The sequence below is a fragment of the Ambystoma mexicanum genome, chromosome 9 (assembly GCF_040938575.1).
Source record: "Ambystoma mexicanum isolate Mex_15411 chromosome 9, UKY_AmexF1_1, whole genome shotgun sequence".
Lineage (NCBI taxonomy): Eukaryota > Metazoa > Chordata > Amphibia > Caudata > Ambystomatidae > Ambystoma > Ambystoma mexicanum.
The window spans coordinates 233,300,651-233,323,564 of NC_090931.1; the positions used below are offsets into that span (position 1 = coordinate 233,300,651).

Sequence of the window (22,914 nt, forward strand, 5' to 3'; positions counted from 1 at the left end):
ATCAGGAGTACTTGCTTGCGACGATCAACTCCAAGCTCTGGAAGCATTTACCGAACATATCCATAAAAGGTTTGACTGTGAAGATGAAGCCTCATCTAAATGGCAACAATAGATTAAGTGACTTGGCAAGGAACAGCACAATCAAAAAATCTGAGTTAATGGAAGCAGTAATAGACTGTACCAAGTGGATGAGGCATAATTTCCACAAAATGTTGTAGAATGTCGAGGCAAGCCCCTGCAACTGCAGAAATAAGGTCAGTCTTGAAGTTGCCAAACACACAAACTCTCCTAATGAAATATCCAATGTGCTTCCACCTGACAAAATGGCTTTGGTGGAGTTTCTAAATACAGAGAAACCCAAGCTAAGACAGTCTCTAGGATGGAAATCCCTTGAAGATTACGTCAACCACCGTTGAAGCTGGTGGAAAATGCTGTAAAATGCACTGGATTAAATCCACCTGGAAGAGCGAAAGTTTCTCTACAAAAACACAGCAATGAAATCACCCCATGCATTAATATATTTTCTCTCGGAAATCAGATAGTGCCTGCAATAAGACCCTCTCGGAAACCCAAGCTGTAACTAAGGATACAATTTAAGAAAACAGGTGCGAGATTAAAAAACAAGTCCAACAGCTTAATTAGAAATCTAATCACCCCTCCGCCAATATCAATATTCGAACAAGCTACCCAAGAAAACAAAAGTGACGAGAGTAAGCCCCCCCCCCCCAGGGCATACAGCTAACATTGAAAGTGTCCCCAAAATTGACAAGCAATGCAAACAAACGGCCGAGAGTTGACAACGATGAGCCGGAACTTAGTGACACGATTAAATCAGCTGATTTGGCAAACTTGTCTACATACTACATCGAAGACGACGAGTGGAACACCTCTGAAGATGAGCTGCCAGATGGTTTTGAGAAAAGAGGCGCAGCCGTAGAAGTTTCACTCCAATCCAGTAAGGACAACAAGGCATATAGTACATCACGTATCAAGTTTGGGATTAGAAACCGTAAACTGGAAGTCCGAGTATTCGATGGTAAGATCTTTCCCGATCACGAAAGGAAAGCTTCAAGAGCACCAGACGAAGATCAAATTAATGATTCAATCATGAAAATGAATCCAAAATGTACCTTGTCACAGGCGCAAAGGAAAGGAGCAAAAAACATATATGACAATTCTGCGAATAGAGATAAACCACATTTGTCCAAAAAACTACAATTTGAAAATGTTTTGCGCGAAAAGAATGAGGTGAACCTCAACAAACAAGATACCATAAGACTTCTCCATTGCGTGTTCTCACTGAGAACAATTAAACGGAAGACATAGACATAGTGGAATATGCATCAGAAAAGTGATCTGACTGGGTGATTCTCCATGTACACTCTCAGTTGATTGAAAATGCTTTAAGAGCCGCCAGAAATGAACTATTTACATTTGGTTACGAGCTAAGCAGCTTGATTGAGCCTGAAAAGAGACAAATGGAAAAAGCCCCGAACACCAGGGCATCAAATGGTAAGTAACCAGCTGTCCGAGAATGAACAAAGGAGACTCAGGAAAGGTATGAGAGAAGGACCAATCGCGATGTCAATAGATTCTATGATGAGAAGATGCAAAGATCGACTGCTTTGAAACAAAGATGATTGGTACAACATTAGCTAAAAACATCTACCTCTTTTGATGAGTGTTCGTTATTCTCCTGGAACACGCAAGGCTTCCTGCGCTTATTTAAAGATGATGAACTAAAGAAGATCTTTCACTAATATGCCTCCAGGAAATCTGGTTGCGCGAAACTCCCGTTTGTGATAGTTAAACAGTCCTCCTTAATGCAGCAATGAAGCTCACGATCGGCCACCTCTTCTCTGGCCTCTTAACCATGATAAAAAACAATGTGAACTGGGAAGTAATTAAATCTTTAAACCCAAATATATTTGTTCAAAGTACGACCATACAAATCACCCATCACAATAATAATAGAAGAGAAAAGCTCTTGATTGTGAACACCTACTGGAACCCAGCTAAAATATCTTCTGGGAAGTTTATCTCTTCAGTTATGACACTAATTGACGATTACATGCTGGAATTCCACAATCCTCATATTATCGTTTGTGGTGACTTGAATTTCTCATAGGTCGACCTCAGCGGGCTATTGAAAGATATGAAAAGAAACTAGCAAGATGGTTGTGGCAAGCATTGGATGCATAAATTGGCTATCAGGAATTGTGAAATGTTGAACGGCCAGATAAGTTGTGATATCCCAGCGAGCCACACCTGGCACTGGAATGGAAGCCATAAAATGCTTGATTATATTTGGTCCTCAAGAAATCTTTCCCATAAAATAATTAAGATGAAAAATAGTGACCACGACGCTGTCCATCTGACTTGGACAACAACGCAAACTCCAGTTCGACAATTAAATTATCAGTCGGTGATTCACAGAGTGCAAAAATCCTCCATTATGACCCTTTACTATCGCAATTCAAAAGAACAAAAAGTGGCTCCTGAGTTGATCATTTTAAATGCAGATTCCCCTATAGCAAAAAGGTTGCTGATGAGAAGAAAACAATGCAGCATGATATTAAGATGCTGAAGTCTTGCAAAGCTGTGCATTTGCCTCTTGAAAAAAAGAAGTGTTGCCAAAAATATCGAAATTGGCTAATTTCTTTCAAACCGATTCGAGACCAAGTGTGAGCAGAGGAAATGTTAAAAATGATATGCGCTCGACAGAGTAGAGAAACTTGGGCAATAACAAACGAGGGTTCCTTAAATCAGAAAGCAAACATGAGCATCGGAGTGAATGCAGATGTGTGGGAAAGACGAAATGGAGGAAGCAATCTCAAAATTAAAAAATGCAGGTGCAGCTGGCCCGGAACCAATATAATGTTAAAAAGGAACAAAGAACAATGGGCCATTATAATTGAAACTCTTTTCTGACAAATCTGTACGGCGATGAAAATTCCCTCGTCTTGGCGATCAGCAGTAGTTGTACAGATCTTCAAAAAAGGAGATCATGCAGATCCAAACAACTACCGTCCGATTGCCTTGTTAGAGGTCGTTGGTAAGATCTTCGCTTCATTTCTGCCAAAAAAGATTAGCTAAACGGGCCAACGGCGTTGGAATTATAGACGCCAGACAAACAGGTTTCACCAAGGGAGCTTGAGTCGAGTTGAATCTGACCCTGTTAAATCTGCTGAAACTCAAAACAATAAAAGGTGGCAAAAATCTATTCTTGGCGTTTGTAGATCTACGTCAAGCTTTTGATAGTGTAATCAGGAGTATTATGTGGCAAAAACCAAGGAAGTGGGATTGTCCCCTGGATTTACTACAAGCTATCAAATCACTTCACTCTGACACATCAATTCGAGTAACAATTAACGCTGAAGGCGAATTGACAGAAAAAATAACCAAAAAGGGTGCTAAGCAAGGATGCCCACTAGCAACACTAATCTTCAAAGTGTACATTGCAGACCTGCCAGCAGCACTATTGGAGTGTAACACCTTTCATCCAAGAGTCAATGGACATCAGATAAGCCGGGCGACAGATGCTGATGATTTGGTGCTTGTTGACACCACACAAATAGGCCTTCAGCGACTGTTGAACAACTTGGAGGCATATCTGCAAAGAAACAACCTGGAAATGAATGTTAAAAAGTCCAAAATTGTCATCTTCTTGGTACACAGGTGGCAAACAACTAGAAAGCATAGACACCATTCAAAACCTGGGCATTCTCTTTAATAAGTCAATGGCAGTGGACTGAAGATCTGAAAACAAGAATGAAGAACTTAATGTTGCAAGGTGCAAAACTACATGAAGATTTTGGCAAATTTACACTCAAACCGGCGATTATGTTCTACCAGCAAAAGGTAGTGGCTGCGATAACATTTGGGAGCTAAACTAGCTTTAACATCAGTAGAGTCACTTGGAATGCGTTAGAAGGGCAATTCTGGTGCAAAGTTCTTCACTTGCCAAGACATGTTTCGATCATTGCCAGCCGCTACGAACTTGGGTTACAGTCCTCGTTTGCCACAGTGCTCTGGTAATCAGTGGCACTGATGAAGAAAATGACAATGAAGCCATCAGTAATTCCTTATCAAATCCTGAATTCAACCTCTTATAAGCCTTATCAAGGCCTGCTGAAGAAATGGACAGAAAGGATTTCCATTTACTTGGCCCATACCGGAACCAATATAGAGACAATCTGGGCCAATCTGTGTACTGTAAAGAAGAAGCTCACATACAGTGACTGGATGACACCACCAACAACAGACTTAAACTCGCTACCATTGAAGCTCGCAGAGTAAATCATATCCCGAAATATCTGGAAATGTTTGCCTCGATATATCATCGAGATCAGTTCCTGCGAATATGTTTAAACTTGCTTCCAACCAAGGAGATGATGTTTCTGAAACATGATGTTAACACTCGAAACAATCACTGCCGGTTCTGTAACATCACAGTTGAGTCCTTAAAACATTTCATTTAGTTATCGAATGTTCGGCTCTAAAAACCCAAAGAATTGCCTTTTTGGGAAACCTTGCTCCCTTAAATGAAAACATGGAAGAGTGGTGGTATGCACTCTTGACTGGCAAGAACTTTATGTTGATCTGTGCAGTAGTTGACTATCTTGATAAGCTATTGCGGAAATGACGAGGGGAAAATCCGTTGTCAAAAATGACTTTAAAACTATGTACCCAGAAGTTGATGAACTAGCAAAGAGGAAACGATGTCAATGTAAAATTAGTATTTTAACTTATTCAGTTGTTTTAGTTCATGGTAAGGATAAAATGGAATTGAAAGAGAAGGAATCAAGTAAATAAACAACAAAATGTACAATAAAGTTTGTAATAAACTGAAATTGACAATAAAAAAATAAATGGTTTATGAAAGACAGACCAAAGAAATTTGGGGTGACATAAAGGCCTAGATCATTTTGTTTTGTAATTTGTGTGATTAACCTGGAGGACCAAGGCCTACCAGGTACCCTTAGTATAACATTATTTGTGTATTCCCCTGCAGCCCATTACAAAACTGCAGGTGTATAAGAAGTGGACTGCAGAGGCATGAGAAAGAGAGTGTGAAGGAGAACTAGGGGCAACCAGACTGTCGGCAGACAGCAGGAGGAGCTGTGTGAGAAACTGAGACACTGATATGCCGAAACGCCACTACAGAGCCCAAGAATCCTGCTGGTCAGACTATGCAGGGATAAGGTCCCTCGAAAGGGAAGGTGGGCAGAAGGAGTTGTTGGGAAGAGGAGGCGAAGCTGCGCACGAGAGCCAGAGGAGGTGGAATACCGTTCCCCGCCAAAAGGCTTTCGTGGCCAGGTGAAAAAACGCACAAAAAGGAGTTTCTTAAGTGGGTCTAGTGTCAGAGACACCAGAAACACCGGAGCTCTCTAAGGGAACGTGCATAAATTAGTGGTCCCTGAAAACTGGCAAAGTTGTTACTATTAAATACTAAAATACCTGAAATCGGCAAAGCTGCTTTTAATGAACATGGAAATGAACAAAAAAAAGGGAAAGTTGCATTTTTCGAATACCAAATTGAATGCAAACAAAATAAAACAAACAAGCCTACAACTATTGAATATTGAAGTGAATGAAACAGGCTAAGGTGTTTTTAATGAATGCCGAATTGAATAAAACACGAAAAGCTACACTTAACCAATCGCTGAACTGAATGCAATGAAAGAAACAAGCAAAGTTGTACTTACCAACTGCTGAACTTAATTAAATAAATTGCATTGCCCTCATTGACTATTAAATTGAATGAAACCCGCAATGTTATACGTATTGAACATTGAAATGAAAGAAACTCAGCAAAGATACATTTATTGAATACCAAACTGAATGAAAGATGTAAAACGTGCACCTATTGAATATTTAAGTGAAAGGAAAGCCAAAAGACTATCCATTTTGAATATTGAATGATATGAAACAGCACGACAACTATTATTAATCTATGAAATGAAAGCTTGTCGACCAGCCGGGTCGGGATCCAAAAGCAGTGGCCCTTCCCTGGCCACCTGAATGGAAGATCTCGAGGAGGTGGGTGGGAGAATACTGTCAGGTTTCTCACAGTAAACTGAATAAAAGGCTGAGGCAAATCAAGTAACCACTTGTATGACGGAATAGTGAATTATTCAAGGAAGCCTGGAAGTTCCTAGTTGCATGACCTGTAATGGGCGGATCGTGTGATCCAATAACTGCACCTAGACCAGAGAACTGAAACCTGCTGAAAGTGAATGCAAGGTTCCTGGTTAGGTGACCTGTAATGGATGCACTGTGTAGTCCAACAACTGTGCCAATACCAGGGAACCATATATACCAACAAGGAAGTTTGCTGTTTTGTTGAATAGGAAATCTATTATTGGGGCATAGAAGGTTTGGTGAGGAGAACCCTGAACTGTAAAGAATTGTTGAGATGTCGTGCAGAGAACCAAGCCTCAAGATACTTCTTTTTGTATCATTCTTTAATATTGACCTTGGGGATGGGAATCATAAGACGTGTTGTCCTGAAGCTATACTGAGCTTGGGGAAGGGCATCTTGACCTGCATGAAAGATGGAACAGGTTGATTTCAGGTCCACCAGAAGACAAACATATTGAAATCTGGGGAAAAGAAGATGCAGAATAAGCCCGAGCTGGAAATAGCTCAGAACCTTTTAATTTATGCTTGGCATCCCTACACATTGCTTTGTTTTAGTTGTGAGGGCTATCACAGGTTTTGAACACACAGACTTTTCAGTTGAACTTTCTAAAACAGACTTTCGTTAGTTTATTTTTTTTTTTATTTTTTTTTATGGAACGCTTCACGAATTTGTGTGTCATCTTTGCGCAGGGGCCATGCTAATCTTCTCTGTATCGTTCCAATTTTAGTATATGTACAGCCGAAGCGAGCACCTTTCATTAGTTTCTTTACGTAGGGAAATCCCACCTTAGTATAGGGCAAGTTAGGCCTTAATCCAGCCTGATCTTTTCCGTTTAATAAAACATGTTGTTGTACCTTAAATCAGATCTTTCAGTAGCCACAAAGGGTTCTATTGGATTTGATATCTGTAGCACTAGAGATGAGATCATTCCTCCAGGGGAAAGAAAATGGATACCCACAGATTTCATATTAATTCTACCCCCAGACACTTATATCAGGTTAGCTCCCAAGTCCGGGCTAGCCTGGATGTTTGGGATGGATGTATTGGCGGGAGTGATCAACCAATATTTCAGAGGGGATGCTAAAGTCTTACTGCAGAATCATGGAAATTACCTGTTTCAAATCCATCAAGGAGATAAGATCGCTCAAGCGTCACTAGAGAAGGCCATGTTCCCTTGACTTATTAAAGACCCTTGGAAGGAGAATACAGATAGGGGAACTCAGGGTTTTGAGGAGGCTGATGAGCCATCTGCTGACCCTTCCCTCTCGGAATGCAGAAAACTTATAGCAGAAGAACCCGAGACCCTTCCTCATTTAGCCTTTGCACAGAGAGAGAAACAACCCCTTGATGACAGAGGCTTTTGTGCAAACAATATCAGAAACAGAGGGTCGTGAGAAAGGAGGACCTTTTTTCTTTCTCAAACATTGATTCCTCTAAAGAAGAGATATCACTTCGGAAGGATTGTCGAGAACCCAGTTAGTAGTCCCTAAAAGTCATAAACAGGTTGTTTTGGAAACAGCACAATCACATTTAACAGGAGATCATTTGGGACAGTCTAACCCTTAGGCACATATAACAAATACATTGTACTGGCATTGAATACATGCAGACATTAAAACCTTTTCCAAACGTGTGAGGTTTGTCAGAAAACCAGCACAAATATGCCATCACCAGTCCCCTTAAATCCATTGGCAATAATCCAATTCCCGTTTTCCCGCATTGGTATGGATATTTTAGGACCCCTGGAAACTTCTAAATTGGGGAACAAAAATATTCTTGTTAATGTAGATTATACCACATGCTTTCCGGAGGCCTTTCCTTTCAGAAACAATACCAGAAACAATACCACTCAGCAAATTCGGAAATATCTGATCCCTTTTTTCTCTCGAGTGGGGTTCCTGAGAGCCTTATTTGCATCTGTAAAACCCCTTGGGCCCCAACAGGCTTTCCCCCATTTGAACTCAGTTATGGCCAAGAACCTTGGGATGTCCTTGATATGTTACGAGAAAGTGGGAAGAAAGAGAGGAGGCCCCTATTCCACACTCTCAAACGGCCAATATGTTGAAAGAGCATATGTCTGCTGTAAGGTCCTTGGTACAAACTCATTTGGGTAAAGCCCATGGAACATCAAAAGGCTTCTTAGAATAGAAAGGTGTTACCAAGATCATTCTCAATAGGTCAAAAGGTACTGGTTCTATTCCCTACCTCCCTCCTAAAAATAAACTAGTATCCCGGGTCCATGTAATTATAAGATTGCACAACCAGACGTCACCTTCAAACCCAAGTTTATCACATAAATCTGTTGAAGGAATGGAAGGAAAATCCCTCAGAGTCCCCAATTATCATACTATCATGTCTATTGCCAGAAGACGTAGAATTTAATGCCTTAATTTAATCTGATCTTAATAAACAGAAACAAGACTTATTTTATCTAATAAGACAATGTACCAATGTGCTTCGTGAAGAACCTGGGAGAGTGAAGAGTATAGATCATCATATACGTTCTCTGACAGGTAAAGTGGTACATCTAAAGCAATATAGGTTACCTGAGACTAGAAAGAACTAAGAATTTAAAACCATGTTAGAAGCCAATATCATTGAGCCCTCCAATAGTCTTTGGTCCTCCCCCATCGTGTTGGTGGCAAAACCCGATGGAAGTTGGAGATTTTGTATAGATTAGATAAAGTAAATAGCATCTCTGCATTTGATGCTTAGCTCATGTCTCGTATTGATGATCTGATACATTGATTGGGTAATGCTGTCTATCTTTCAACTTTAGACCTTACAAAGGGATATTGGCAAGTACCTCTACATGGAAAACAGCTTTCCCCACTCTTTTGGGGTTGTTTCAATTTAAAGTCCTGCTTTTTGGGCTGCAAGGTGCCTCTGCAAAATTCCAGAGAATTATGGATATAATTTTACAACCATACTCAGAATTTTGCAGAGCCTACATTGAGGATATCGTTATCTATAGCAAGACATGGGAAGATCATGTGTACCATCTCTATACTATCATGAGGGTGTGGAGAAAATCAGTGCTAACCGCCAATCCCAAAAAATGCAAACTGGCTCAATCCGCGGTATAATATTATGTTTTTTTGTGGGTAATGGTTCAGTCCAACCCCATCAAGAAAAAGTAAGAGTTGTCCTTGATACACCCACTCCAAGAACCAAGAAAGATTTAAATGCCTTTTTGTGGTTGGTTGAATATTACCGCCAATTTAGTCCTAATTTCTCCAGTAAAACATCTAGGCCGACAGATAAATTGAAAAATGCTGAACCACAAAAGATCCAATGGGAAGAAGAGGATGTCTTTTGTTATAACACCATGAAACAAGCTCTTTGTCAAAGCCCAATTTTAAGAGTAGCAGATTTTCTAAGGAATTCATCCTTCATACTGAGGCCTCTTTTATGGGATTAAGAGCTGTACTATCACAAAACCATGACAGTGTAGAACATCACATTTTATATGACAGTAGGAAAATCTTTCCAAGAGAGAAGAACTACTCAGTCATTGAACTAAAATCCTTAGCCATCAAAAGGGCTGTGTTACATCTGAAATATTATCTTTTGGGTTGCATGTTTAATAACAGACCACTCTCCTCTAGTTTGGATCCATCAAAGAAAAGAATTCAATCCCCGGGTAATACAATGATTCTTGGACATTCAAACATGCTGCTTCACAGGTGAACACAGAAAAGACTGAGAACAATGCAACATACTTTCTTTCCCAGTTCCCCTGTGAAGCATCCTGGTGCTTCACAGGTCCAACTCGCATTGGGGAAGAGTTAGTGAGAAACCTGAGGGTATTCTCACTCATACTCCCCTTGGATCCTCTATGTAGGTGGCCAGGGAAAGGCCATTGCTATTGGATCCTCACCCTGGGGATGGGTAGGTGAGGGAGGATCACCTAGGTGAAGTGTCCTTGGATATTGGGAGCAAGATGCCTTTAGGCGAGACATGGTATCCCCCATATCCTTGTGATAGCCAGCTTAAACCTCATCCAACCTTTATAGGTTATTCTAAGGCAGTTCCCATGGATTCCGCTCTTGTTATATCTGACAGTGTTGGTAGGAGAAAAGAACACTTGAGAATTAGGAACATTACACAAATTCCCGACTTTAGTACGGAGACGATGAAAAGGCAACTTAGAGTAATGGATACCATTTACTCTCACCACACTGGAACGAATAAGATGAAGGCAGGTCAGGAATGTCCTGATAATTAGAACCAGGCAGCTTTAGTAATTAAGGATACCTCCAGGCCATTACAGGACTGCAGGTGTATATGAAGTGGACTGCAGAGGCACGGGAAAGAAGGAGAACCAGGGGAACCAGAAAACACAGCAGAAGGAGCCGTGCGAGAAGCCGCAACACCACTACAGAGCCCAGGCGTCCTGCTGGTGGCACTCTGCAGGGAGAAGGTCCCTTGAAAGAGAAGGAGGGCAGCAGGAGCTGTCAGGAAGCAGAGGCGGAGCTGCGCACATGAGCCTGAGGAGGAATACCGTACCTGGCGAACCACCGTTCCAAGCTGGAGAAAAGCCACACAGGAAGGAGCTGCTGATGTGTGTAAGTGTCAGAGACCCCAGAAACACCCAAGAGCTCCAAGAGAACACACATAACTTAGCGGTCCCTGAAAACTGGCAAAGTTGTTATTACTGAATACTAAACTACCTGAAATGGGCAAAGCTTCCCTTAATGAATATGGAAATGTCCTAAAATCGGCAAAGTTGCAATTTTCAGAGACGGAATTGAATGTGTCAAAATAAAACAAACAAGCCTACATCTATTGAATATTGAACTGAATGATAGTCTTAATCAAATATAGGGAGCCTCACTTCTTTGACAGTCATTATTCTTGTCATTGAATTCCAATTATTTCTAATAGTAGAAGGGAAGCGCTCAAAAGAGTTGCATAGAAACCAAAAGAAAAGTCCTTAAAGTGCAAAGCTTAATTTAATACAAACTTGATTAAATACAACGAAATATACATTTTTAAATTCATGAACCATCCTCATACATAGAGAATGAAATGAGACAACGTATTCAAAAAATATACACGAATCACAAAAGATAAACCATCATTAGTAAAAACAATTTTAAATGGTTTAGGCCTAATGAACAGGGTACTGTGCAGGAGATAAGTGTCTACTGCAAATGAACTAACAGGGTGTGTAAAAAATTACCCTTGTAGATTGATAGGGAGTATTGGCATGGTTAATTAATAAGCATAGCCTTGTTGTCTGCCTATGTTTAAGTAGAATCAAAAACATTTATCAATGCTGTTCTCTGGGTTCAATGCTGTTCTCTGGGTCAATACACCAAGCATGAAAACATGTTACGGCTTGCCAATATGTGTCGCATCCGTGGTTGAGCCTTCCTCAGGGGAGGTGTGGTAGCTCACCCTATAGGGGGCAGAAAGATAAAAACAATATTGACTTATCAAAAAAGACGGAGGAGAGGGCAAACGTTTGTTTGCATAGCAGGTCATTTTCTTTGGAAAAACAATAAATCATACTGCTGATCTACATTGGAGACCACAGGCTGCTCACCCTGTATCTGTATCAGGGACGAGAGCAGTCTGTGGTATATTTTTCCCAAGTGTGTTGGAATTCTTGCAGAACTTGAACAGACATCAATTATTTAGACCATCTAGGTGCTCAAAAGGTCACTCTAGGAGAGATTTAAAAACTAGGGGAACCGTGACAAGGGGAGAGAAAACAAAGGTGTAACCTAGTGTGTAAACACCAGGTTGTTTTGAAAAAACATGCGTCAAAGTAAAACAGATTGAGGTACAATACCTAAAATGGTATAGAGTCTGTATCAAATGGTGCAAAATCAGCATTAACTAGTCAATGGAAATGAACAAAATTGTGCTTATCTGGACACTATCATGCCGTATATCTCATCTGCGGTCACGCAGAGTGTCTTTGCGGGGGAACCCCCAGGCTAAAAATGTAACTGAATGAAACAGGCTAAGGTGTTTTTATTGAATGCTGAAATTGAATGAATCAGAAAAGCTACACTTACCAATTACTGAACTGAATGCAATGAATGAAACAAGCAAAGTTGTACTTAGCAACTGCTGAACTGAATGAAATAAGTCATGTTGTCCGTATTGACTGTTCAATTGTACGAAACCCGCAAAGTTATACTTAATGAACTTTGAAATGAAAGAAATTCAGCAAAAAACCATTTGTTGAATACCGAACTGAATGAAAGATGTAAAACCTGCCCCTTTTGAATATCCAAGTGAAAAGAAAGCCAAAAGACTATCCATTTTTAATATTGAATGATGTGAAACAGCACAACTACTATTTTTAATCCATGAACTGTGCGACAGGCATGGTGACAAGAGAGACACAAACTCAGAAAATAAGATTTCAAAACCTTTATTTAAAGTTTCAGGGTTGGTGTAATACCTAACTAATCCTAACTCTAAAGGGATTTTTCCCTGAAATGATACTTCTAAGGGCTGTCCATGTCTGAAAGGCCAGATAAAAAGGTCTGCCTGCGTCTAAACCTATGTTTGTCCTCACTCTATTCAAAAATGTGTAAGTGTTTCTTTTGTCAAAAATTAAAAGTAGTGGTTTAACAGAAAAATAGGAAACCAGGGTTGGTTACCGGGCACCTTCTCGCCAGGTGTGGTTTTAAGCTCACCAACAAAATGAGTTCAATCAAACAGGTTGCCTGCAAGACCTTCGCCAATGGGTCTTTGCAGTGAATTAAAATACCTTCAGTGTCTTTGAATTCCTCTGGGTTGCCTTCCCCAAGCTTCAATTTATTCAAGCTTCAAAATCCACAAAGAAATGTGTCAAACTTTCCTTTGTACCTTTCTTTTCTTCAGGTGCTTGTCATGTACAGTTGCACTGCCTTTTATTCTTTTCACTTTGTTGTGCACCCTTCTGTTCCTTTCTACTCTACACCTCTTCCGTGCCTCCTACACCTTCCTGCTTTATTGTGCTTCTTGGACCCTTCTGTTTCACTCACTTCTGTCTTTGGTTGGGCACACTTTCACTTTCTTTCCTTTGCCGTGCGTCCTTGCATCTTTAAACTGTTATTTTCCTTCTCCATGCCGATTCGCACCTTGTCCTTACTTTGCTTTCGGCTGCTTGCCCCCCCATAACTTTATCGTGCGCCCTCACACTTTCCTCTTGTTTTGCTTCTGTCTTCTTAAATTTTCATCCGGGCCGCTTGCCCTTTCTTTCAAATTTATTTGCTTACTGTATCTTATTTTGCACCGCTCACACGCACTGTTTTTCTTCTGTTACTTTCTTTCATTCACTTTCTCTCTTTGTACTTTTGTTTCTTAAAACTGTCCTTCTTGCTTTCCACTTCGTGGCGTTTTACCAATCTTTCTTTTCCCCTCTTTTCCGCTCCAGCCACCCGCACACTCGCACTTTTCTCTCTATCTGAACGCAAAACTCACTGGATAGCATAGCGCTGGCGAATGGTCTCTCCGGGATACTTTGGGTCGAGGTCAGGGTCTCACCACCTGCCCCTCAGGCACCCATGGACCCTGCACATGGCCCAAGGGAACGAGCAATTACACAGACTCTGCCAACAGCATCCCAGCTACCAACAGGGTCCCAGCTGCCTCGGTCCGGCTCACAGGAGACGCGGCTCCCCCGCCATGCTACAGCTTTCCTCACAAACTGGGCCAGCGTTGCAGCAAGCTGCTCTCCTCCAGACCTTCTTTCCTGCAGCTCCCAGCTTTGTGGGCTTTGTGGCTTCTCTGTTCCAAAATGCTTCTCCAGCTCGCTCATTCATCTCTGTAAAACCACACATTTTATAGTGAAATAAAAAACAGTCAAATGGAATCAGGTTTAAATGGTCACTATTAAGTGTATGACCCTGCCTGACTCTATTAATGGGACAACCTGTGTTCTTTCTAGCATAGGTTGCCCTTACTTTCCCCATGTTATTCCTATGGGTAATTTTTACTGATCTTAGTTGCCTCTTCGTCATTTCAGTATTTGATGGAAATGGGGAGGGGTGGGTGGGGTGAGATTGTAGATACCCCATAAAGGCTGAAGGAGAGTAGGTTGGGGTATTTTTGGGACTGGGGAAATACCATGTCTCGTCCACTTGGGTATCCTTCTTCCAATCCCTCGAACCTCTCCGCTCAGGTGATCCTCCCTGATTTGTCCACCCCCAGGGTCAGGATCCAAAAGTGATGGCCCTTCCCTGGCCACCTGAATGGAAGATTTTGAGGGAGTTGGTTGAAGAATACCATGAGGTTTCTCACATTAAACTGAATAAAAGGCTCTGAGTGAAGTTGGAGTCTAAGTCAAGAAAGCACTTGTTTGGTGGAATATTGAATTATTCAAGGAAGCCTGGAAGTTCAAGGTTGCGTGACCTGTAATGGGTGGATCGTGTGATCCAATAACTGCATCCAGACCAGAGAATTAGCACCTGTTGAACTGAAACCTGCTGAAAGTGAATACAAGTTGGCTGGTTATGTGACCTGTAATGGGTGGATCTGTGGTCTAACAACTGTGACGAGGGAACCATATATGCCAACAAGGAAGTTTGCTGTTGTGTTGAAGAGGAAAACTATCATTGGTGGATACAAGGTTTGATGAGGAGAACCCGGAACTGTAAATAATTGTTGAAACATTGTGTAGAGAACCAAGCCTCAAGATACTTCTTTTTGTGTCATTCTTTAATATTGAACTTGGTGGAGGGAATCCTGAGAAGTGTTGCCCTGGAACTATATTGAACTTGGGGAAGGGTATCCTGACCTGTATACAAGATGGAAATTTTTGATTGCAAGTCCACCAGAAGGTAAATTGAACATTATAACAAACGTATCGACATTTGGGGAAGAAGCTGAAAAATAAGCCCAAGCGGGAAATAGCTCAGAACTTTCTATTTAGAACACTGTTTAGTTTGTGGTTGACACCCCTACACATTGCTTTGTTTTAGTTGTGAGGGCTATGTGAGACAAGCATGGTATCAAGAGACACAGACTCAAAGATGTTATTTTCAAATTCTTTATTTATTAAGGTTCTGGGTTTGGTGTAATGCCTAACCGGCCCTAAATCTAAAGGAATGGTTCCATTAACAGATGTTTCTAAGAGCTGTCGATGTCTGAAAGTCTATGCTTGCCCTCACTCTTTACGAAAATGTGTTGGGATGTCTTTAAAAAGGAAATAAAAAGTGGTTCAAAGAAAAGGAAATGTACACCACAGCTGGTTTCAAATAGTCTTACCAATGGGTGTAGTTCTGCCTGTGCAAGATACAATTTAAAAGGGGAGCCCTTAGCACCTTCCATGCAGGGTTCTTGCAGCAAATCAACAACGTTAACAATATCCTTGGATCTCTTGAGGTTTCCTTCCCCAACCTTGGACTCTTCCAGTTTCAAACAAAAGAAATGCACAGTTCTAGTCAAGCCTCTCAGGGTTCCCTTCCCGAAGTGTAGGCCACTCTTTACACAGTTCAACAATGTCTCTTGCACAACTCTTGTTAGATTTCTCAGGGTTCCCTTCCGCAAGCTTGGGGCCCTTTTCTGTCTTTAACCAAATAACAAAGTTCTTATTCTTCTTAGACCTCTCAGTGTTCCCTTCCACAAGATTAGGTCCCTTTTGTCTTTAAACAAAACATATCTCCTAGTCATGATGTACCTTTCACTGCACAGTTCTTGCAAGGGATAGTATCAGAGACTTTCGAGAAGGCTCGGCTCTTGGCTCCTCCCAAGCGCGACCACTCTGGCCTTTAACCCCTCTTTGTTACTTGCTCTTCCTTTTTATCCTTTGGCCATCAGGTGCTTCCTGCACCCCTTCTTGCTCTCCTTGTTTCCTTTGCTCTGTATGGTGCCTCTGGGACATCATCTTCTTTACAGCGTGCACACCTGCACTCATCTGTTTCTTTCTTTCCAACCTTTCACTTTCAGGTGCTTCCTGCACCCCTCATTCCTGTCCTTCATTTCCTTTATTTCACTGTACACACTTGCACCCTTTTCTTCACTGTGCACCCTAGCACCTTTATGCTGTGTTTCTCCTGCCTCTTGCTCACTTCACATGCCTTTATTCTGCTTTACTTTCCTTTAGCGCCGCTAGCGTCTTTTCTTTCTTTCTGTTTTCCCTATTTCCATTATTTCTTGCACTTTCTGTGTCTCTTATACTTTTTCTCTTTCTGTTCCGTGCCCTGTACTTAATATGCTTTCTCTCTCTTTCCGTTCTGTGCCGCTTTGCAAACATTGCCTTTCTCCTGCTCCGCTCCACTCAAACGCACGCTCCCGAGTTTCTCTTTCTCACTTTCATGAAACCCACTGGGCAGCATCTGGATATGCGGGTTGAGGTCAGGGTCTCACAACCTGCTCCTCAGACACCCTTGGGACCGGCCCAGGTGCCAAGGCAAAGAGCACTTCACCAAACTTTGCCATCAGGATGCAGGCTGCCTCACTCCGGCTCCTTGGAGGCATGGATCCCGAGCCACGCTGCAGCCCCTCATCAACACCAAGCCAGCATCTTGGCATGCCGCTCTCCTCCAGGATTCAGCTCTTGCTGCTCTCTGCCCCTCGGCTTCTCTGGTCTGGACAGCATCCCCTGCCTGCTCCCTGCTTCTGGGAGAACTCCATCCTTTATAGTATAGGGAAGAGTCAAGTGGAGTCAGGTGTGCCCAGTTGGGAAAAGTGCCTGACCTAGCCTGACTCCATTAGTTGGACAACCTAGTGGTAGATTGTAGTAGTAGGCCCTGTCTTGCTTCCCAATGCGTTTCCTATGGGTAATCCTCATTGATCTTAGTTGCATCTTCCTCATATCAGTGTTTGTTGGAAATTGGGAGGGGGGGATAGGGTGTGATTGAAAATCCCCATGGAGGCTGAGGGAGAGTGGGTTGGGGTATTATTGGGAATGGAGGAACCCCATGGTTCACCCCTGGGTATTCTCCCAATCCCTCGTGACCCTCCACTCATGTGACCCTCCCTCGCTTGTCCACTCCCAGGGTCGAGATTCAAAAGCGATGGCCCTTCCCTAGTCACCTCAATGGAAGATCCTGAGGGGGTAGGTGGGATATCTAGCATATGTTTTGGCCACAGACAGACCTTTCAGTTGAACTTTCTGATACAGACTTTCCTTAGTTTCTTTAGGTAGGGAAATTCCACCCTAGTATAGGGCAGGTTAAGCCTTAATCCATCCTGACCTTTTCTTTAATAAAACATTGTGTTATACCTTGAATCTGTTGTCTGTGTCTCCTTCCAAGTTGCCAACCTCACACCACCCAGCTTCAATTATGGCACTGCAAAAGAAACAACTAGATTAGACTTTGGTGGAGTGGGTGGGAGGCCTATATCTAGCTTTGGCAACAGCAATGGAGAGCACTCTGAATTGACTTTGGCCAGCAATAGACGCACTCAGAAATCAGAAGAACTGTAGAAACACCTAGATATGACTATGGTAGAGCGAGGGAAAAAAGGCATAGATCTAGCTTTGGCAACAGCAATGGAAAACACTGAGAACAGACTTTGGCACAGCAATGGATACCCTGGGATTTAACTTTGGCCCTGTAATAGGGACTCCTAGGTCTAATTGATATGGCTACCGAGTACAATATAGTTTAAATGTGGCATATGGCCACATAAAACAAGCAGACCAAATGCCAAGCACTGGCACCTCACACAGATAGGCTGAATGCAAACTATGGCTGACTAATGCAGCTGGGTTGAGCCCACAATCAGGCTAGGTGCGAACTACGGCCGCACTACACAATTGACTGATAGCGAATACAATTTAGACTAGATGTATATGGGTGTATGATATCAGGTAGTATGAGTGGTGAGGTTTTACGAGAGTCAAGTAATGGCTGTACTCCCCGCCCAGACCACACTTACCTTATCAGTTGCTGCAGGTTGACTGCGGCAGGCTTCCCAGGTGAACACGGGGAAACACCGACTGGAGTTGCTTCTTCGGGAGCTGCCTTTTGCCTTGTGGCCCTTATCCGGTGCCCTGGGTAGTTGGTCTAAATCGATCTTTCTGTCCAATCACAGGAGGTGGGAGGGCTGGGAGGAGAGAGAGAGAGTTCCCAAGCAGGAAGCAGCATGGGATGGAGCCGATAAAATCGATTCAAACGTGTACAGATTGCAAAATAATGAAAATTGGCCAAAGTATCTCAACCCACATCTTCACTTACATTCATATCTCCACTTAAAACTCTGCTCACAGAAACAATTACACATCCATTCTCATCTCAATTGAGATTTTGAATCACATCTTAACTCTTCTCTCTACTTTCAACTCCACTGATGTCTTTGCTTGAATCCCTAAACCTGTTTATACACTTACATATCCACTCCAATGCACACCCAGTTCCAGTTAGAGATACACTCAAATCAGCTCACTTTCTCCATTCAAAGTCAAAAATGCCATTATGCCAAAGCATGACTAACGTTCAGTTGCAACAACAAATAGAATGATGTGCATACCTGACTGTATTTGCTATTAGTCTTCAAAACGAGCTATAAATAATGTTTATAAAATGAATTACAAACTCCTTTTAGCACCACCACTCCTGGCTCCACTAACTACTCTCCTAGAACCACTCACAGCCTCAAATCTTCACTCGTATGTTGAGTACACTTACCTTATCATAAATGCCTTCTGTAACATCTTTATCTACATCTTCACTTGCATTGTCACCCAAGCCCACTCACAGATAGATTTACATACATAAACTCACATCTCCACTCTCAATCACATTTGCACTTGTCACTTTTTACATCTCCACCCATGTTTCCACTAACACGGCCACACATTTGTACCTGTACAACTCCACAAACGGATACACTAACATCCCATTCACATCGTCACTAAAATATCCGATCACAACTGCCCTAACATCTGGACTTACATCTTTAGACCCTTTTCGGCTTCAACCTCAGCTTGTGTCTCCACTTAAAACTCCTTTTGCAGCTTCAGTCACACTGGTACTCGCATTTCAATTCATATTTACTATCACACCTGCACGCTTTTTCACTTACCTCGTCACCTATTTATACACTTGCATTTCAACACAATTCTCAGCTTCGAGTGAGAGGAGATGGGGTTTGAGGCCAGATTTAAAGACAAGAATAGTGGTGATGTTTATTATGTTTGAGTGAGTTTCAGTGATGGGAGGTCGGGGGGGGGGCAAATGAACACAAGTGGGATACAGCAAAAAGGGGAGGTGAACAGAGAAATTTGGAATTGACCTGAATCGAAAGTAATGTGCAAAGAGATCTGAAATACATAAACAGTCATCTGATATCAAGCCAATGAACAGAAGTATGGGAGGAGCAGAGGTGGTTGTATAGAGCACAGGTAGCAAAGTTTGGGATTTTGTAGAGGGGAGAAAGGAGTGAAGTGGGACATAAGAAGTAGGCTGAAGGAGAGTGCAAAAGGCATAGTAAAAGGGTAGGGACGAGAGTTTTAGCTGACTGGTAGGTTATGAGGTGCCTGATTTTCCTGCTGTTAAGGAGATTGAACCTGAAAGTTGAGGTGGTAAATTCATGAAGTTTGAGATTGCTGTCAAAGTTAACCCATGGATGCAGGTCTTGGGAGATAGTAATGGCGGTCGGGGAGATAGGTAGAGGTTGATTGATTGATTATGTATTATGCGCTTATACACAAGTGTTTCAAATTGTAACCATGCATTGGAGGGGAAGACAAGACAAACAATTTTACTATGCATGGTACGTTCAGATTATGCAGGTGAACACAAAAGGAAGTGCGTGGGGGTGAGGGGGCAATAGGGGTAAGTGCGCCAAGTTCCGTAGAACATGGTTAAGTGCAGAGAGATGCCACTCATGGGTCGTAACCGAAGTGCAGTAGTGCTGCAGTAAGTGCAAGGTGATGCTTTATCAGCCTGTATTTCTATACCTACAATGTCCTAAGTATGCATGCAGGATGTAGCTCCCTGTAACATCAAAATATGCTTTACACGTCTGTATATCTATACCTACTATGCCCTATGTTTGCATACCTGATGTAGCTCCCAGAAACATGAGGAGATGCTTTACCAGCCTGTGTATCTAAACTTACTATGTCCTATGTATGCATGTCTGATGTAGCTCCCCGTAACATGAGGAGATGCTCTACCAGTCTGTATATCTATACCCACTATGTCCTATGTATGCATGCCTGATGTAGCTCCCCGTAACATGAGGAGATGCTCTACCAGTCTGTATATCTATACCCACTATGTCCTATGTATGCATGCCTGATGTAGCTCCCCGCAACATGGAGATGCTTTACCAGCCTGTATATCTATACCTACTAGTGTACAGAGGAGCGGGGTTTCACTGACGGGCCCATAGATCAGTGCGCACCCTCTAGTACCTGTAAGACAAGATAGCTGCACCATGTGAGGACTGGGAGTGCAGAATTTGCTTACTCCAACACGACTCAATAATGAGAACTAAGTAGTTTGGCAAAGGGAAGTCTGTTTAATGACATGTACATCAAACAGGGAAACAAATGGGAATCCGCATCGTTGCAATCACCTGTCTCGCTCCAACTTCCTCGAACTCCAGTCAAACAGTCATTGTTATAGGCAAAACTCGTCATCGCTGACGTCTAATTCTATAAAAAAATCACAGTGCAATCTAATTCGTTAGGAAAGGTAACTTAAGTATAGGTGTTATATCTGAATATGGTAACAGAGCATGTGGATTGGATAAATCTTATCGGGAGAGCGTCTACGCCCCTCCCTCTATATCACACGTGATTGACGTCACTAAAAGTACGACATCCTATTGGTTCTGTTATCTATACGACCCAGATAACTTGGTCCCTTGTGATTGGGTGGGTTACACCCCTAGACACTAGACATAAATCCCCATTTTATTTAGCAGCATGCAGAATGGACACCCAAAGGCCTGGTGTCCCAAGTTTCACTCTGCCTCCTTTCCATCAATCAGTATTTTAGGGCTATGTGTCAATTAGTTGCCTGGGTATGGCCTTGGAACTGTAGCCTCTTATCGTGAAAAGTTATGGAATCCTGGATTCTGGATGACATCAGGCGATGGTACCTCTTCACGTCTGGCTGGTCACATGTCCATTCACCATGAATCTGCTTCTGTTTCCACCTTTTATTGTATTTTATTCTGCTTCGGCCCAGCCACCTGCCTGGGTCTCTCTTATCTTGACCTTCACTGGCGGGCTGGTATGCTCTGAAGTTTGGTTCTTGCGAGTTGATGCCTTCCTCCCTTTCCCTGGTTGACCTCGATTTTCCAGGCATGAGCAGCTCTTTCCTAGGTTTCGATCCCGCTCTTTTTCTTGACTCTGGTTGGGTTGTGAAACCTGGCCTGTTAGGCCTCTGGCAGCCTGGGTCCATTTCTGCTTTACAAAATGGAGTCGCACTCGTATAACGTGCTTCTTGAGGTAGATATTTAGTTGGCGCGTGCCGCTTCTAATATTCTAATAAGCATAGCAAGCACTATCGTTTTCTTAGCTTCTTGCATTCCGAGCCTTTTTACACACGTTTTAACTGGTTGGTTACTTTCATCTTGTCTTGTAACATGTTTCCTTACATTTTAGCATCGTCTCCTTCCTGTGTTCATTACATCGATTTGCATGACGGCTTGTTCTAACGTGTCATTTTCAATAGCTGATTTCGCTCAGCCACGTGCTTGTTCAGGCCATAGTCATTTCCACTAGCCCTCCATTAAGGCTCTTGGGGTCTCTTCATGGACAGTATTTAGGTACTCCTCATTTCGTATCAGTGGCTGGTATGGCTGTCTGATAGGGTACCGTACTGCCCAGGGCTGTCTGGTTATGGGCGCTTCAACAAGTACAGATCTTCTAATGTACACTGGGCAGAGTCCCAGTGCGGCACTCTGTTGGTTCATTTGCTCTTCATACGTCACATACCTTGGCGAGTACCTTCCTGGTACCTCAAAAGGAAGGGCAGGGGTGCAGGTCATGTCTGAGACCTCATCTACACTCCCCCCTCTGGTCGGTTCATCGACCACTTCTGCTTCGTCTTTTGTTTTTATTTCTTTTGATTCTACAGTGTTTTTTTTATCTTCTTCAGGGTTGGCACATGATGGTGTGAACATGTGAGTCTTCGGAGTGCATATTTTTAACACCCCCTTCAAACTCCCTGCTGTTTTCACATGTTCGTCTTTGTTCCAGGTCATTAGCTGGCATTGTCCATTTGGGCTGCAGTAGATCCATTTACCTTCATATCTTCTTCGTTTCTTAGGATATGTGAACTTTGTTCCTTCTGGCGCAAAATTGCTGGCCTTCACAAAGTCTCTTATTTCTTCATCAGTCAGGTCTCTAGACTTCCATCCTGGTCCAACATCGACCATTATTTTCATCCCTATAACTTTCTATGCTGTTTTCTGCCACTGGTTGATGATTATCTTGATAACACAGAATCGTAGCAATGCCATCGCTAGTAGGGCTCCCAGAAACTTGAGTATATCTGCCATCCATTGTGGGACCCATGAGAACAGGGCTCCAAACCAGCTGTCACCGCCCACTTCGTCAGTCTCATCCATCATCTGGTTTTTCAGGCTCGTCAGCATACTTACGGCCTCTGTTAGGGTTCCATTTTCTTCATCATGTGATGGTATAAATGTGCAACATGATTGTCCGATTTTAGCGCAAACACATCCATCCATTGCTGTGACCATGTCAAGCACATATCTGTTCTGGAGGGTCATCAGTCTGATTGCTCTTAGTTCTCCTTTGATCGCGTTGAATCCTTTTATATTGGTATTGATGGTCTGCAATAACTCCCATCTGGTTATCTGCAACCATTTAGCGTTCACTCCAATTTGGATGT

The 22,914-nt window shown here is 42.4% G+C and overlaps 1 protein-coding gene and 1 non-coding gene across 2 annotated transcripts in view; one reads left to right on the plus strand and one right to left on the minus strand.

Moving 5' to 3' along the window:
- Positions 1-22,914, plus strand: part of LOC138487900 (NXPE family member 4-like) — a 459,230-nt gene that overhangs the window by 329,326 nt on the left and 106,990 nt on the right. The gene's annotated exons all lie outside the window — the stretch shown is intronic.
- Positions 6,790-6,896, minus strand: LOC138490566 (U6 spliceosomal RNA). The gene has a single exon (XR_011275512.1). It is a non-coding gene; the product is annotated as a U6 spliceosomal RNA (small nuclear RNA).